Consider the following 18,551-nt stretch of genomic DNA (forward strand, 5'->3'; position numbering starts at 1 on the left):
ATCGTAAAAGAGTGAAATGAAGAATAGAGATTCGTCTTAACTCTTGACGTATTAACGATTGATTTCCGTAATTTAAGGAATAGAAAATCTTCATAATCTAAATAAGATTTGATTCTTCAGAATTTAAGGAAATTAAGATTTCTTTTGATTAAATGCGTAATTTGCCTTGATTGCTATGTTTGATATTTCGCTATAAATTGACCTCTTCCATTTCATTATTTTCATCACTCTTACATCTTCTTCCTCATTTCCTATTTTCAAAAGATTGTAAAAAATGCTTCATCCAGTTCTGATTCTTGATATACTCCTAACTTTCATATCTGTCATTTTTCTTTTTCATCTACCACCGGAGGAAGTTATTTTCTTCTACCATTACCTTGGGGTTATAGTGTTTTTCATTTTCCCGTATCTTTATATTGCTATACGCATTGATATACACGGTTTGTAATTTCTGGGTGGTTGTTGGGTTTTATATCTTCCCTTATATTTCGATGTCTCTGCTTCTGTCTTTCCATAATCATTGACATCCACAGTTAATACTCTCTCCAATTTACTGTGATTTATATATACTCCCATTGATATTTTGAAGCTTCATGCTTTTGTTTTATCTTCCCAACTTTAAATCAAGCGAATAATGGTCCAGAATTGATAGGTATGAATTTCGGAATGAACATAATTAATGTTCTAAAAAAAACGGTAATAGCACAATCTGATTTGTCAAATTACCAGGATACCTCGAAAAAGACCGAATCATTAAGAAAATATTTTCTTGATAGTTTAGAGGTTAAATAGAATGAAAGAGTTATGTAACATGGTTTATAATGAGGGTATGATCTGTGAACCTTTATCACGTTTCATTAGAAACTCAACATGACTTACTGTAATATAATCACGTTGATCAAGTGTCATTATATTATACTAACTCATGCTTCAGTTCCCAACACCACTTTAAAAATATTCATATTTTAAACTCGAAGGTTTCAGAATTTAGAAACTAAAATAGTTTCTTTTATGATGTTTCACAGATATCGCAAGGAGAAAATTGATTTCCGATAAGAATGATTATGGAATTATCTCTAGAAATATGGAGGATATTTATAATGAAAGATACGATGATATCTTAGAATTTCTAATATCAGAGGATGATGAAGAATATTATCCGCAAGGGTTTAGATTCGGAAGCAAGGTATTCGTTAATGGCTTCAGCAGATACTGAATAATTTGGATTCTTTGAAGGCAGGTTTAGTCTTTATGATTTATCCACAGCCTCCTTCATACTTTGCTTAATCCGTTTTCCAGTTCCAAACCTTCTCTTTTTCTGAGCTTTGCCAACACACTATTCTTTATCATCAAACTTTTGGCTGTTAAGGTCGTTTACAGTTTTTGCTACTTCATCAGCATTCAAAGTTATCATAACCGAATCGTTAGTTATCAATCCGAGGTGTTTTTAAAAGTTTGAAGGGTTTGCATGAAGATTGTAATTGTCAAGATATATATGATGTTCTAGAATTTTGAACGATACAAAATTTTTTTCCAGGGTTTATGAATAGAAGTGATGTTCTAGCACAGTTTTGAAGTCAAAGTATAGCTTTGAAAGATGTAAGAATCTAAGAGTGATGTTTTCTGTTAAATCTTGGCTTGGATTCTGATTTTTCAAAATTAGAATATGTAATCAAATTTGGATGTGAATGGTTGTTTTGATTTCTCGAAAAGAATGTATATCGTTGTGAAAGTAGTGAGTATAGTTGATGATTTGTTGAATTAGAATTGAATAATGTAACATATTACTTGTGAATTTATATATCTTTTGGGTATTACCTACCCGTTAAAAGTTTCACAAGTAATATTTTGTACCAGAGAATTTTATTACAGTCTTTATGAAAATATATGTATGTATATTTTCTTCAGATATAATACAGATTTAATGAATTAATATCATATTAAGCTCATTTGATTTTTTGCTAGATTAGAAATGATTAATCTCTAAAATATTAAAGATTTCTTAATCTTCGCAGAGTATTTCACTAATGTAATCAATACTTCATTATTCATTCTTATTCCTCGGTGAAGGATGTTGATGCTCGTGGAATTCTTATGAACTTCATAAGATATAAATGATGTTTTCTAGAAAGTTTCGAGTACATCGAAGATAAAAGTGTAAAATCAAACATGTAATTGATTAGTACACTAAGTTCATTATGAAATGGAATTCATTGAGTTGAAACAGATATTTGTAGTTAACGATGGCTAAGTTGTTAACGAAGGATGTACATCATAGCATATTAGTAATATGAATTAACCGAGTAGTATCTACCCCTTAAAATTCATACGTAATAGCTTAGTATGAAAAGATTCATGGTGGTTTTAAAATTTATATATATAAGATATACATATAAATTCTTTAGATGAATTGAGTTATTACTTCATAACTCACTGATACAATATACTCGTTGTTGACTCGTAATGATGTCCACGGTGCTTTCTTGAATAGACGGAGCTTGTGATGTTAGAGGTGCTACTGATTCTGACGATGTTGATAGAACTGAATGCGCTGGCGAGGCTAAGGGTACTGTTGATGCTGTTGGTAAAACAAGTCTAGCTTGTATCTTACACCATTCGGATAAGGGTTTCTACTCTATCTGATTTAGGGTTAAGGCTAGAATAGATAATCTCTAAACTTTAGAAATTACATAATCGCCGTAGAATGTTTCTCCGATGAAGTTATGAATCCATACTTCATCATTTGTCGTTGCTGGTACTTCTTGGTACCTATGGTGCGTATGATGTTGATATCCGAGGTACAGATTGTGATGTTGAGGGTTGTGATGCGGATGTGGTTGTTGGTGGTGGTAATGATCCTGTTGGTGTGGATGATGGTGGTACCGGTTATGCTGCGGGTGCTGCTGCTGGTGTTCGTAACCCTTGCACCATATTCTCCAAAGCCACTACCCGAGCACGAAGCTTGTTGACTTCTTCTATTATACCGGGATGATCGGTGGTTCGGACGATCTGATAAATAAGATTTATAATATGGGATAGTATATAATCATGATGACATACTCTGGAAATGAGAGAGAAAATAGTATTACGAATAGGTTCGCCGGTAAGTGCTTCAGGTTCTTCGCCAAGAGGTGAATGTAGTGGATGGAAGGGATCACCTTCTTCTTGTCTCCAATGATTAAGTAGGCTACGAACCCATCCCCAATTCATCCAGAATAGGTGATGGCTGATTGGTTGATCCATTCCGGTTACACTTTCTTCAGAGTTCAGGTGAATATCCATATCGAAATAGCTGTCGGAATTTAAGGAATTTGAACTAGATATGGGATCCATCTTGTATAATTAGAGAGATGATTTTTGATATAAAATAGATTATAGAATTTAGATTGGTACTCTTCAATACATAATTTACATATGTATATATAATACCAAAATCCCGTAAATTACGGAGAAATTTTCGAAAGATGGCAGTCAAAGTTTACTGTAATAGATATGCCAAGATATGAATTTTGTCTATACACTATCTATGCAATCAATGCAATAAGACGCGTTTAGACTTAAGATGATGAAAATGTAATTTCTGACAAGAAATGATAAGCAAAACTTTTGACATGCAGACACAGTCGAAGTCCAGACTTACTAATGCATCTTAACAACTATCAGTTAAACACACTCATACAAGACCTGGTTTGCTAGGACCAACACTCTGATACCAACTGTGACGATCGCTCCAAATCCATATGGACGAACACGTCATTCATTGATTTCATTGCGAGGTATTTGACCTCTATATGATACGTTTTGTAAACGTTGCATTCTTTTCAAAAGGTACACAATAAATGAATATCAATTTCTAAGGTTTTCAACGTTTGATGATTTCTACATATAGACAATCACCATAAATAATAGTTTACCATAATACATCCGTTGACAATGAAGTCAAAATAAGATACACGGTGATGATTTTGTGAATGCAAAGTTTTCTTGAATAAATCATGTATGACTCCATGCACATAGCTTGTATCACATATAAGCAAACAGCGGAAGACTTCTAGAAACCTGAGAATAAACATGCTTCAAAGTGTCAACACAAAGGTTGGTGAGTTCATAGTTTTAATGTTGGGCATAATCTGTATATAAAGGTGAATCACAAGTTTTCAGTTGTTTCATCCAGAAACGTTTATCAAAATATTCTACGAAATTGAGCACCCTGGTAACTAAACTTAACGTATATACATTTTATACCCTTTGTATAATCATCTTAATAATACACGCAAACCAACGTGTACGCTTCTCAAATAGCATACGTCCGTTAAAAGGCTAGCGCTCTAGCTCGGACGGGGATATCAAGCCCTATGGATCCATATACTACTACTCGCGCCCACCAGTTCTTATAACCGGCAGTTACTCGTTACCAAAGCTAAGGGATTTTCGGTTCAAACTCAGTATAGAATTTAGTATGTACTTGTGTCCATTGTTTAAAATAAAGTGCGTGTATTCTCAGCCCAAAAATATAGATTGCAAAAGCAATTAAAAAGGGAGCAAATGAAACTCACCTTAGCATCACATAAGGTCATTCATCAAAAAGTGACCGTAACTCGAAATGCAAGATTAACCGTAGATCTCAACCTAGAGAACATATGTTGGTTAATACATGTCTAATAAACTAGGTTGGGTTATAGTGTATCACAATCCTAATGCTCGAGATCGACATACAAAAGTTATCAAAAGTCATTTCAAAAAGTTAATTTTGACAATTGTTCAACAAAACGAGACGTGCCTTATATAAGGATTCATTTACTTGGCTAGTAGTATTTTATCAATCTCATAAACAGGTTGTTTAAATATTAATTACAGATTCAAAAGCAAATCCAATTAATGTCAATTATAATTCAGTTGACCATATTTTTTGATTCGTTCATCGAAATTACGCAATTTCTAAATGAAAAGTTATTGATTTTTCGCCAGCTTTCCGAAAACATGTATATCATATACCTTTTACCAGTAATATATGTATTTAAGTCGTGATTCATTATAAACTGTTTAATGACAAAATTTAGCATACAAGCATGTATAAATATATACTCGACCACTAGACATGTATACACTATTAATATATAAAAGATAAGATATGAATGCTCACATATCAATATTGAGATTCAATATTGCAGGAAAGTACGTAGACGCAACAGAGATGATAAATACTAGGTTTGACTTGCAAACAATACCCATGAACATTACCCATAATCTCCATAGCTATAACCCATAATTTCCTTAGTTCTATCCCGTTTGAAGCTTGTTTTGAAAGTGACACGCTCATGACCTCGTCGTAATATTTTATGTATAATATTACTAAAAATATTAAGATTAATAATAATAATAATCTTAATAATATAATAATAATAATAATAATAATAATAATAATAATAATAATAATAATAATAATAATAATAAAAATAATAATAATAATAATATTAATATTAATAATAATAATAATAATAATAATAGTTATTATAATAAATAAATACTTACAGAGTAATATATAGGTAAAAGAACTCGAGCAGAAACTGAACTTTTATAGGCAACTTTTTGGAATCTGATGCCCATGCGATCGCATGGGTTTTTAGTGTATTTTCCATGCGATCGCATGGCCGCCTGATCCTGCTCAAAATGTTTTTGTTTTCTTATTTGTCAACATAATTAAATATAATATATATAATTTAAATAATTAATTATATATTATATTAAATTCATGTGCATAGTTGACTTGTACTTTTCGTTCCGATGACTCGTACGTTGTCACTCGACTTATGTCCCAATTCCGATTTCTCGAACGCATTTTCGTACGCTTAGAAAACTCGCAATTTACATTTTGTGACTCGTACCTTTGTCAAAATATAGTCTTAAATTATCAATAAACTATATCATTCAAAGTGTATCTTAAACTTTCGAGTGTTTTGGTCATTTACTTCTATAAATCATTGTCTCGCTATTTGTTGATATATATATAATAACTAATCGTTTTATGACCAAGTTAATATATATTTTCAACATTCATAAACACGTTTTAAATATACGTTGCAAGTTATTCATACAATTAATATTCCAACTTATCATATATATTCAAATAAATATTTAAACCAATAAGTTTAATGTACGGTATTAAACAATTAATACATTGTTACGTTTTCAAATTATAGTATATACATATGTATCTATATACATATAATTGTTCGCGAATCATCGAGAACAACCGAAAGGTATTTGAATAGTTCAAAAATTTTGAGATTCAGTTTTACAGACTTTGCTTATCGTGTTGGAAATGTTAATCATACAAAGATTAAGTTTAAATTTGGTCAGAAATTTCCGGGTCATCACACTTTACATACTCGGGTGGTGGTGGTGTTGTAACTTCTTCATTGTTACTCACGTCTAAAAGCTTCCCATCTTCTTATGCTGGTTTTTCAGAATTCGTTGATACCATATTAACATTCTCATTCCGAGAATTTACTTTAGTATCACTCGGTAGCTTTCATTGTTCCCTCTCACTCATCATGCTAGCAAGAGTACCTACGTGTTTTTCTAGATTCAAAATGGAAGCTTGTTGAGTTCTTAATGACTGATCAAACTCTCATTTGTTTTGGCTTGAGATGTAATAAATTGTGTTTGAGATTCCATTAGCTTTGCCATCATTTCTTCTAGATTTGGCTTTTTCTCTTCAGTTTGTTGTGGTGGTTTATACAAGCTAGGTCTTTGTTGATTAAAAGTGTTGTTTTGAGTTGGTTGGTTATTCGGACCTTGTTGGTTGTACGAGTTATTATTGGGACCATTTGGATTGTAAAGAATGTTTTGATTTCGATTGAAGTTTGGCCTTGGCGGTTGATAATTATTTTGATAATTATTTCCCAGCCTTTGGTTCATGTAGGAAACATTCTCACGTTGTTCCATCGTTTGCTCAATGTGACAATCTTTCGTTAAGTGTGGTCCACCGCATTGCTCACAACTAATTCGTATTGCGTGAATATCTTTAGTTATCTTTTCCATTCGTCTCTCGAAAGCATCTATTTTTGCGGAAACAGAATCAAAGTCATGGCTAGAATCGGCTTTAGCCGCTTTAGATGAACTAAAAAATCTTTTTCCTCGTGCCACTCATGTGAGTGGGAGGCTGTGTTATCAATAATTTTGTAAGCTTCAGTTGCGGTTTTCTTCATAATGGAACCACCAGCTGTTATGTCGATGTCTTTTCGTGTAGCAACGTCGCATCCTTGGTAGAATATTTGTACTATTTGATAAGTGTCTAAACCATGTTGCGGACATCCTCTTAACAATTTTACAAATCTTGTCCACGCCTCATATAGAGTTTCATTTGGCTTTTGTGTGAACGTAACAATTTCTCCTTGAAGTCTCACAGCTTTAGATGCCGGAAAGAATTGTTTAAGAAAATTTTCAACTAAGACATCCCATGTGTCAATCGCCCCTTCAGGTAATGATTCTAACCAATCTTTGGCTTCTCCCTTTAAAGTCCAGGGAAACAACATGAGATAGATCGGTTCATCCTCAACTTCTCGGATTTTAAATAGAGTATAGATCATATTAAAGGTTCGAAGATGTTCGTTTGGATCTTCCTTCGGCGTACCACTATATTGGCATTGATTAGTTACCATGTGTAGGATTTGTCCTTTGATTTCATAATCTGGTGCATTAATGTCTAGCTTAATAATGGCGTGACCTTGGCCAGTGCGTGTGGCTCTCATTCGGTCTTCCATACTTAGAGGTTCAGTTACTTCCATAATTGAATTTGTTGAATACAAATCACTAGAGAATTCTGATTTAACGGTTTGTGGTTCAGGAGGAATGATTAGTGGTTCAGAATCTTGGAATTGTCCTTGAATATCCTCCGGATTCTCAATTGTGAGGTCGTGTTCAAAAAATGGATTATCGGAAATTTGAATTGGAGTACTTGGTCGACTAGATGACGATTCTAAAGAAAAATCAACGGCGACAATGTTGGCTAGATGTCTTGATCGAGTTACAGGTGGTGAACGTATGAAAGGTGGTGAACGTTTTGCTCGGTGCATTCACAGAATATCATATTAGTTATAAAAGATAAAAATTATATAAGTTATCAAATTAATAGACTTTTATGATTTTGCCCACGTTTCGAATAGCCAATAGATGCAGCAGGTAGCCAGGACCCTTTAAATCGGAAGCCCACAACTCGCCACTAACAAATCCAACTATTACTACGAACCAGAAAATTTTGGATGTCTATCAATTTAACCACTTAAAATAATTTTTCGTCGAAATTTTAAGAAATTTTAGAGAAGAAATAGAAAATTCTATGTCCTAAAACTAGAGCGTCGAGAAATAAGAAAGAAAAAGAGCGCGTCGAAAAATAAAAAGTCGAAAAATAAAAACAAGAAACAAAAACGTCGAAACTTAAAATTCTAAAAACTAAATATAAAAAATTACGTCTAAAGGAATTAAAGCTTAAAAGAAATTCTATATCCAAAACGGCAATAACTTAAAAGGCACTAAAATATATGAAATATTTAAGCGATAAGCGACGTCGTAAAATTCTAAAGCACCTTAATCTTAGTCTAAAGAAAAAGTACTTAAGGGATTTTACGGCAAAGCCTAAAAATCTAGAAATAAAAATAACTACGGCAAAATACTAGTCTTAAAACTAATTATGAACGAAAAATATACAATTTACGCAATTAAACGAAAAAAATACGAAATATAAAAATAAAACTTAAAGTTGTAAAAATACAATTTTTATAAAAATAATATTTTTATATTATTATTTTATAAAAGTATTAATTTATATATTAATAAAACTAATTATAATTTAAAAATACAAATTAAATAACAACTAAACTAAATTATTATTAAAATAAACCCTAATTAGATAATTAATAATAATAATAATAATTAACTTAACCCTAATTCGATGGATCCAATGTTTCAGGCCTGTCAAATCAGCTCATGCGATCGCATGAGCTGAGTGTTGTAAATCCATGCGATCGCATGGTTCGTGGATCGAGTTTAGATGTTGGGCTGCTACAGTGTAGTGGCCCGTATATATATATATATATATATATATATATATATATATATATATATATATATATATATATATATATATATATATATATATTCTTATTTTATATATATATTTATTAAATAAAACTTATATTTAAAAACTAAAATAGAAATAAAAATACTTTATAATTTTATATATTTTGAACAATTCTTAAAAATATATATATTTTGTTTTTCTTTTTATATTTTTGTATTTTTAATATTTAAAACGTATTTTTACAAAAAGAAATTAAAACTAAATAAAAATCTTTTTTTTTATATAGCGTTTCGCTTTCGGGTCCCCGGCAGCGGCGCCAAAAACTTGATGTGTTAGCGGAGGTATACGAAATAGTTATATTTTTATTGCTAAATACTATTAAATACGATACAATTTTACACAAGTTATTTATTTATTTATAGAGTGGATATACCTAAACCTTGCTACAACACTATAGGCAGTGTACCTAATCGTAAAGTAGTATAGTTTTTAGTAAGTTTGGTTCGTCCACAGGGAACTAGCCAAGTTTAACGCTATATTTTTAAAACTATATATATATATATATATATATATATATATATATATATATATATATATATATATATATATATATATATATATATATATATAATATTATTATTATTATTATAAAAAGGGGTTTTTACCGTTTAATGACCGGTTTGTCAATTTTAAATAAAGCGTAAAGATAAATGACGATAATATAAATGACAGAATTTAAATTGCGATAAAGTAAATTGCAGTAATTAAAATGACAGTAAATAAAGGTACGATGAAATATGAAATAAAAGTATTATGCTTATTTAAACTTCCGTAATCATGATGTTCGACGTGTTGATTTTAATTTATTACCCGGGTTAATTGTCCTTTGTCCGGGATTATTTGATACCTATTTGGTTTTGTCCATAATAGTCCATTGGTCATAATTATAAAATGCTCGTCAAATTAACCTTATTCCCGAAGTCAAATATTCCAACTAATTAGGGATTCTATCTGTAACAAGGTTTTAATACTTTGTTAATAATTACACCAGGTTATCGACTGCGCGTAATCCAAGGTTTTAATACTTTGTTAACAATTACACCAATTATCCTTGTATGTAATCCACCCCTATTTTAATGAGATATGAATATTAATTTACCCACTTGATCAGAATGAATAATCAATTACCCAACCCGAATAATTAATTAAATGATCGTAAAAGATGTCGTATAAACGTCACTAAATAGGACATACATAATCATTTTAATAATTATTAGATTAACTAATTTGAAGATAGGTTCGACAAGTTCCAATGAGTTGTAGCTCAATTAGACAATACCCCTTATCTATTAATAGTCATAGTCCAATGTCCACAAGTGTCGGTCTTTTGTCCAAACCTTAATTATGGTACAAAATCTAATAACTCCATCTTAATATTTAGTCTAACATCATGATTACTTTAGCTCAAATAAGCATAATAATAACTTAGTTAGGAGACATTAATTTAAAAAGGAAGAACATAGCTTACAGTGGTGATTAATCGCGTAGCGTTGCACGGACAGAGTTCCGACTTTAAAACCCGTAAAACATTTCTTACATTAACCCAACTAAACCATAATTTAATATTAATCTTAATTATAATTAAAATTATAGTTATATATTATATAGAGATAAAAAAAATGTGTATAACTCGTCCGAAAAATGCTGAATTTATAGAATGTGCCCTGCTACAGTAAGTCATGCGGTCGCATGAGATTTTAGTGCAAATCTCATGCACTCGCATGGGCTCATGCACTAGCATGAGTTTTATGCCTATTCCCCATGTGATCGCATGGCTGTCAGATCCAGCTCACATATTTTTTGTTTGCTAGTTTGTCGACGTTATTTAATATAATATATAATATATAAATAATTTATATAATTATTTAAATATTATATTGTTGACTTGTAATTTTAGCTCCGTTGCATCGCGCGTTGATAGTTGGCTCAGGTCCCGGTTCCGGTTTTTCGAACGTCCTTGCGTACTATTTAATATCTTGTACTTTGCTTTTTGCGGCTTGTACTCTTATCATTTTTGGACGTTTCTCATCAATAAATTGAACCACTTGAATTATATCTTGTACATTTGAGCTTTTTGGTCATTTGCGTCTTCAAATCGTCGTTTTCTTCTTTTGTCTTCACACTTATTTATTTAAACGAATATTACATAAAAATAGAACAATTGCAACTAAAAGCTTTACATATTGGAAGGATATTGTGCCTAAATATATGTTCATTTGGAGCACTATCACGACGTTTCATAAAAGATTTTTCTAAAATTGCCACTCCTATGAATAAACTCCTAGAAAAGGATGCTCCATTCATCTTTTCAGATGAATGGATCAAATCTTTTAATATTCTTAAAGATAAACTCACTAATGCGCAGATCATGATAACTTCAAATTGGAATCTACCATTTGAACTGATGTGCGATGCAAGTGATTTTGCAATGGGAGCCGTTTTAGGACAAAGGATTGAAAAACGATTTCAACCTATTTATTACGCTAGTAAGACTTTACAAGGAGCACAAACGAACTACACAACTACTGAAAAAGAACTCCTTGCCATTGTCTTTTCTTTTGACAAATTTCGTTCATATCTCGTTCTAGCTAAAACGGTGGTCTATACCGACCATTCTGCTCTTAGATACCTATTTTCAAAACAAGATGCCAAACCACGATTAATCCATTGGATCTTACTCTTACAAGAGTTTGATATTGAAATCCGAGATAAAAAGAGAGCAGAAAATCTCACCGCTGATCATCTTTCTCGTCTTGAAAATCCTGAATTAGAAGTTCTAAATGAATCGGTCATACAAGATAACTTTCCTGATGAATATCTATTGAAGATAGATTATAACGAAATTCCATAGTTTGCAGACTATGCAAACTACTTAGTATGTGGATACCTTGAAAAAGGATTGTCGTACAAAAAACGAAAGAAATTCTTTAGTGATATAAAACACTATTTCTGGGAAGATCCACATTTGTTTAAAAGTTGTCCCGATGGAATAATACGCCGATGTGTATTCGGAGATGAAGCTAGTCAAATCTTAAACCATTGTCAAACAGGACCAACAGGAGGGCATTATGGGCCTCAACTCACAGCAAGAAAAGTCTACGATGCTGGATTCTATTGGCCTACAATTTTCAAAGACGCACACCTTCTTTGTAAATCCTGTGATGCTTGTTAAAGGGCCGGAAAAATAAGTCAACGTGATGAAATGCCACAAAATGTCATTCAAGTATGTGAAGTATTTGACATTTGGGGTATTGACTTTATGGGTCCATTTCCAAAATCTCATAATAATCTCTACATTCTCGTTGCCATTGATTATGTATCTAAATGGGCGGAAGCATAAGCTCTCCCCACTAACGATGCACGAGTTGTAGTCAATTTTTTAAAATGTCTTTTTGCAAGGTTCGGAACACCGAAAGCTTTAATAAGTGATCGGGGTACTCATTTTTGTAATAATCAACTTGAGAAAGTTCTCAAAAGATATGGAGTAACTCATAAAATCTCAACCGCTTATCATCCACAAACAAGTAGACAACTTGAAAATACCAACCGAGCATTAAAACGTATTCTAGAGAAAACCGTAGGATCAAATCCGAAGGAATGGTCCATGAAATTGGAGGATGCACTCTGGGCTTTTAGAACAGCCTACAAAACTCTAATTGGAACCACACCTTTTTGACTCGTTTACGGAAAAGCATGTCATCTTCCAGTAGAAATTAAACACAAAGCATTTTGGGCTTTGAAGACATGTAATCTTGATTTACATGAAGCTGGACGTCTACGGTTAAGCCAACTAAACAAATTAGAAGAATTAAGACATGAAGCATACTAAAATTCATTAATCTATAAAGAAAGAACAAAGAAATGGCATGATAAAAGAATCAAAAGTTCAAAAGAATTTAAAGAAGGAGACAGAGTTCTTCTTTTCAATTCACGATTCAAGCTATTTCCTGGAAAATTGAAATCAAGATGGTCTGGACCATTCATAATCAAAAGAGTTTTCCCATATGGAATAGTAGAGTTAATAAATTCAAATGGGATTGAATTTAAAGTTAATGGTCACAGAGTTAAACATTACATAGATAATCTAATGGAAGTTGAAGATGAAGTTAATCACAATTTCGACACCACGGCTAACTAAGTGTGGGAAGGTTCGAATCTTTTAAGGATAATATATATATATATATATATTTCTGTTAGAGTTAGATATTCTGTTTTCGTGTAATTTTCGAGAATGGAATCCGAATGGTCTTTCCCTAGCAGACCCTAAAGAACTAGTCTTCTCCCCCCATTTTGAATTTTTATATTTTTTAGGTTTTACGAGATGAAGAATTCCTTTGATCTGAACCATGGTCTAATGCTACATGCTATGATTACTAAACGTAATAATGACACACTTCCGAGTGAACTGGTATCATTCATAAGAGCCAAAATGGACGGAGTAAGAAAAGAACTTAGAAAAGATCATCATAAGATACATTTTGATAAAGGAAAATCAAAATTCGCAACGAAAAGAAGAGCACGACACCTTGAAAGATGTTATAAATGCGGAAAATGGTCACACGAAGGTAAATGTTTAAATAATCAAACATATTCAAATACCGAATTTGTTACTCTATGCAGAGAAGGACCGTTCATATGTTTAGAAGAAAAGATATTGAAGATTCGAGGTTATGCTTACGTAGCTATGGAGAACCAAATCACACGACTCTCCTATGAGTCGGCTAAAGCAGGTCTCTGAGAATTCTATCTCATAGGTAAGTATGTACAGTTTTTATTTTTTATTTTTTTTGCTTTTAACCTTTTGATAATAAACGCTGAATCGTTCGCTATAAAGTATTAAATTGATATTCAATAAAATTAGGTATGCGTAACCGAAATTATTGATATCATACAAAAATTTATTACATCACTGCGAAATTTACCGTTTATCCTTAAGGTATAAATATCTTTAATCAATCAACCCAAAATATTTCAAAAATTCGTCAGGAGTAAAACTAGGTTATGGAACTGAAATTACTTTACCGAAAAGAGGGGCGTATATTTTTGATAATATTTGATTGATTAAAGTGGGATAAAAGACCAAAAAGATTTTTAATTTTATTTTTACTTTGTTTTTAAAATTAATATTAAATTATTATTGTAAACTTTTTAAAATCAATATATTTAAGTTTGTAAATATTTAAAAAATTAATATTTTTAATATAAGTTTGTATGTATAAAAACAAAAATATAATATAAGTTTGGTGTGAATTTTTAATTTTAATAATATGAATTTTTAATTTTATGCATTTTAAATTTAAGTTTAGTGTGAATTTAAAAACAAAAATTTACTTTATTTCACTAAGTTAAAAATTTGATATTTAAAATTTGTCGTGAGTTCAAAACTAGGTCGTTGAACCGAAATTGCTTTACCCAAGGGAGGGACGAGAACTTTTATTATCATTATTTTTAATCTTATTGAATTAAGTTAAGCCAAAAACATTAAAAAAACCCAAAAATATTTACTTTTAAAACCGCACTTAAAACGTGACAAATTTTTAAAATTTTGTCGAGGGACGAACTAGGACAACGATCCGAAACGCCCTCATCCTAAAAAGAAACAAAATTTTAATTTTTAATTAATTATATGTTTTATTAGTAATGGTTTTTATTAAAAAAAAATCGGACCCCATGCGATCGCATGGGGTTTGGCCTTCAAATCCATGCGGTCGCATGGGGACCGAAATCAGGTCAGGAACAAAAAGGGCAGCGAGCTGCTGCTACTCCTCACTTTCAACACACACATACACGAACCATCTCACAAAATCACCCCTAAAATCGCCATTTTTTCACCAAAATCAACCAAATTTCTTGCTATAATCCGCTCTAATCATGAATTTGATACGAAGTTTATCAAGAAGGGTAACAATTACACCCCTAAACCTCTTTAAATTTAATTTTTAGTGTTCTTGAGCTATATTTTTCCTAATTTGATTTTGTTAATTTCTAGTGTAATTAGAGTTAAATTGTTAGTATTTTATGCATGTATAACCTAGATTAATGCTATTTAACATGATTTGAAGCCAAAAACTTCAAAAATTTTATGAATCTAGGGTTTGTGTTCTTGAGCAATTTGGGACTTTTTGATATAAACAGGTTATGGCCGATTTTTTTCATGAATTATTGATAAATTAAGTAGTGTAACATATTTAGGTAGCTAAATGATCCAAACTTTGATCCTAAACATGATTTTTGAGAATTAAAGTGAACTTTTTAGGTATAAAATTCATGAACTTAATTAAATTGATGTAAATGCCATTTGAAACTTGTTTAATTGCTAGTAATGGTTATTTTAACATGTTATTTGAGTTGAATGCTTATGAACTTTGTAAAAATTTTCATATATGCTTATTTGAAAAAGTGTAGAATTGTAAAAATTGTGAAAATGTGTATAAGTTTAATTTTGATTGAACATGTTATTGTAATTATTTCAAGTTGTTATTTTGCTAACACTAATGCATATATGGATGCACAAAATTTGTGTTTAATGTGTTTTGCAGAGATTTACTAATACTGATGGTGCATCATCATCATCTAGACAACCTGCTCTAGAACCTGAACCGGAAATGCAATATAAACCAGAGCAACAACAGGAACAACAACAACAACTTGATCAACATGTTCCATATTATGATCCGCAACAAGAATATATTGATGCCTACGTAGTATTTCTGATGCATCCGATAGTACAACACCCAACGATTCATGAAGAACAGTTGCATCCTAATATGAGGTTTGAGCAAAGTTGGAGAGATTACCCGACATATCAAAGTAACAAATTCAAACTGGTAACAAAAAATGTAGAAGTGCCAAGGGTAATCGATTGGGAGCCTTTGGAAAGGGTCCAACTTGCTAACTCAGTTAGACAGCATCTGATCCAAAGGTATGGCAGCTCTTCTTTTCCCGATTGGGAACGTTTATTCACCATTCGTAGGCCTGTATATAAGGAATGGTGCGTTGAGCTTATGAGTACTATTTCACTTAATGCGGATGTAGTTAGGTTAGATGATAGAAGTTTTCTTAGATTTATACTTGGCCGTAGGATGTACAGGATGTCCATGCTGGGCATGGCCAGGGCTTTACAGATATATACGCCCGCTGAATTACTACTACCCGATTGTATGAATTTGATTTATCATGGTGAAAGGGTAGATAGGAATTTTGATGCTAACGTCGTCTGGAGGCTTATGTCAGATTATAATGATTTTGGGCGGGCAGGAACACATACCTACTTACATATTCACAGAGCTGAGCTTCGTATAATTCATAGATTTCTGGCTAACTCGATTACACAGAGAGGTCATAACAAGGAGAAAATGACCTTACATGATTTATTCTACCTTAAGTGTATTCGAGACCTAAGAGGTTTTGTTAATATCCCCTACTGTGTTGGTTTTTATTTGTCTAAGATAATGGAAGGAATACAGGAAGGGGGAATAATAGGAGGAGGTATTTTTGTTACTCTCATTGGAGAGTATTTGGGTGTAGATAGGGATCAAGGGGGTCCACTTATGGTATGTAAGGAACAGGATGATACCTTAGGATTAAAGGTCTATCAGGGTGCTAAGGTATTGAAGAGCAGACGCAATCAAGCAGTACCCTATGTTGGTCGTCATCCACAGGAGAGAGTGGTTCAGATGAGGAAATGGAAGAAGTGGATGACATTAGGGATGTCATTAGAGAGGCTATGACTGACGTCTACCAGTGTATAGATGAGGTAGAAATGACAAACCAGGATAGACATAAACGATACGAGCAGTAGCAAGCCCGGAATGAGTACGAGCATTCTAGGCAACGACAGCATGATAGATGGGACTATCATCAGCGTCAGATCATGAGTCGGCTATCACCTCAGGATCACTACGTACCGACCCGACCCCCTTACTATCCTCCAAACCAGCCCGAGATGAGACCACCATATACTCTCTACGACCCTAACCAGGCCTATCAGTACACCTATCACCAACCATGGAACCCGACCGACGACATGAACTGGAACACCTATCCAGATTGATATAGTTCCCGTTGGTGATTTCTATGATTTTTATCTTTTTATTATTTCTATTTATTTATGTTAAAACACATTATATTTTGATACTTTTATGTAAGTTTTATCATTTTTATTATGTTGTACTAATATTTCATATTTGATTTGAAAGTGGGATTTTAAGTCCCATTTCAAATTACCATGTATGTTTATATTTGTATTGTATGTATTTTATTTCATATAAACAACAGGGTAAAACAGCGCATTTTCAAAGACTGACATTAAGTTCAGCAAAAGCTACTAATTTTGACGACAAAACAAAAAAAAAACAAATGTGATGTAACAACAAGACGGAATGAACAATTGATGTGCACCATTTATCATTCAGCAAACAAACGCCAATATGTTTGGAAACTTTGGTAAAATTTAATCATTGTTCTACGCTAATCACCCTCAATAATTTAAATTGTTACTGATTTCTTGCAAATCAGGGCATTGCAAGATCTTAAGTGTGGGAAGGGGTTAAATTCTTTCGGATTTTTAAAATTTTAACTTATACACTTGGTTACCATTAAAAATACTAGTAACGCAGTAGTTGTATTAGAATCTAGTGCTCTCTGATAATAAAGAACAACCCTAGTCTTATATACTGACTACCCAATTCTAGTAAAATTTTCAAAATTTTCAATTAAATGAATTCAAAATCATGTTTATACATATTTATGAATGATAAAACTAGGTGTTAACACCGAAATTATCGTTACCTCGGAAAGGACATAAATTGAGAAACAACCCAAAATGTTAGAATTCATTTAAAATGGAATAGAGGACAATAAAAAGGCAAAGAAAGGAAAATAAAAGCCAAGTGTGGAAAAAATTTACCAAATTATTTAAAACATATATCACATATTTTTGTACAAATAACTGAAGATACTTTTGTTTTGGACAATTTTATCAGTTTTACCCAATTTCTTATAATATTTTAAAAAAAAAGATGGATCTACACGATGAATCAATTCCATCATTAAAAAGAAGTAAAGTCTTCCGAAAAAGACACGCGCTTCTTGATTTAGGTCAGAAAGTTGTCGTCCAGACTAGTTGTAGAGTCTACGAAAAACCTTGAAAAGTTTTCTCAAAAATCAGCTGGAAATCCACGAACCTCAGCATCAAACAGGGTCGCCAAGTGGTCAGACTTATCCTAACCATGTGAGGATCTGTCTCGTAAAATGGGGAGGGTGCCGTGCAAATTAGCTTGATAAGACTAATGAATCAGATCTCCAGAAAGGATAATCTCCTTAAAGATCAAAAATCAACTTTTAAGACTGATATTACTCAATCCTTGAGATTGACAATTACAAACTCATTGAATTCGATGATATCTAA

This window comes from Rutidosis leptorrhynchoides, chromosome 8 (assembly GCF_046630445.1).
Source record: "Rutidosis leptorrhynchoides isolate AG116_Rl617_1_P2 chromosome 8, CSIRO_AGI_Rlap_v1, whole genome shotgun sequence".
NCBI lineage: Eukaryota > Viridiplantae > Streptophyta > Magnoliopsida > Asterales > Asteraceae > Rutidosis > Rutidosis leptorrhynchoides.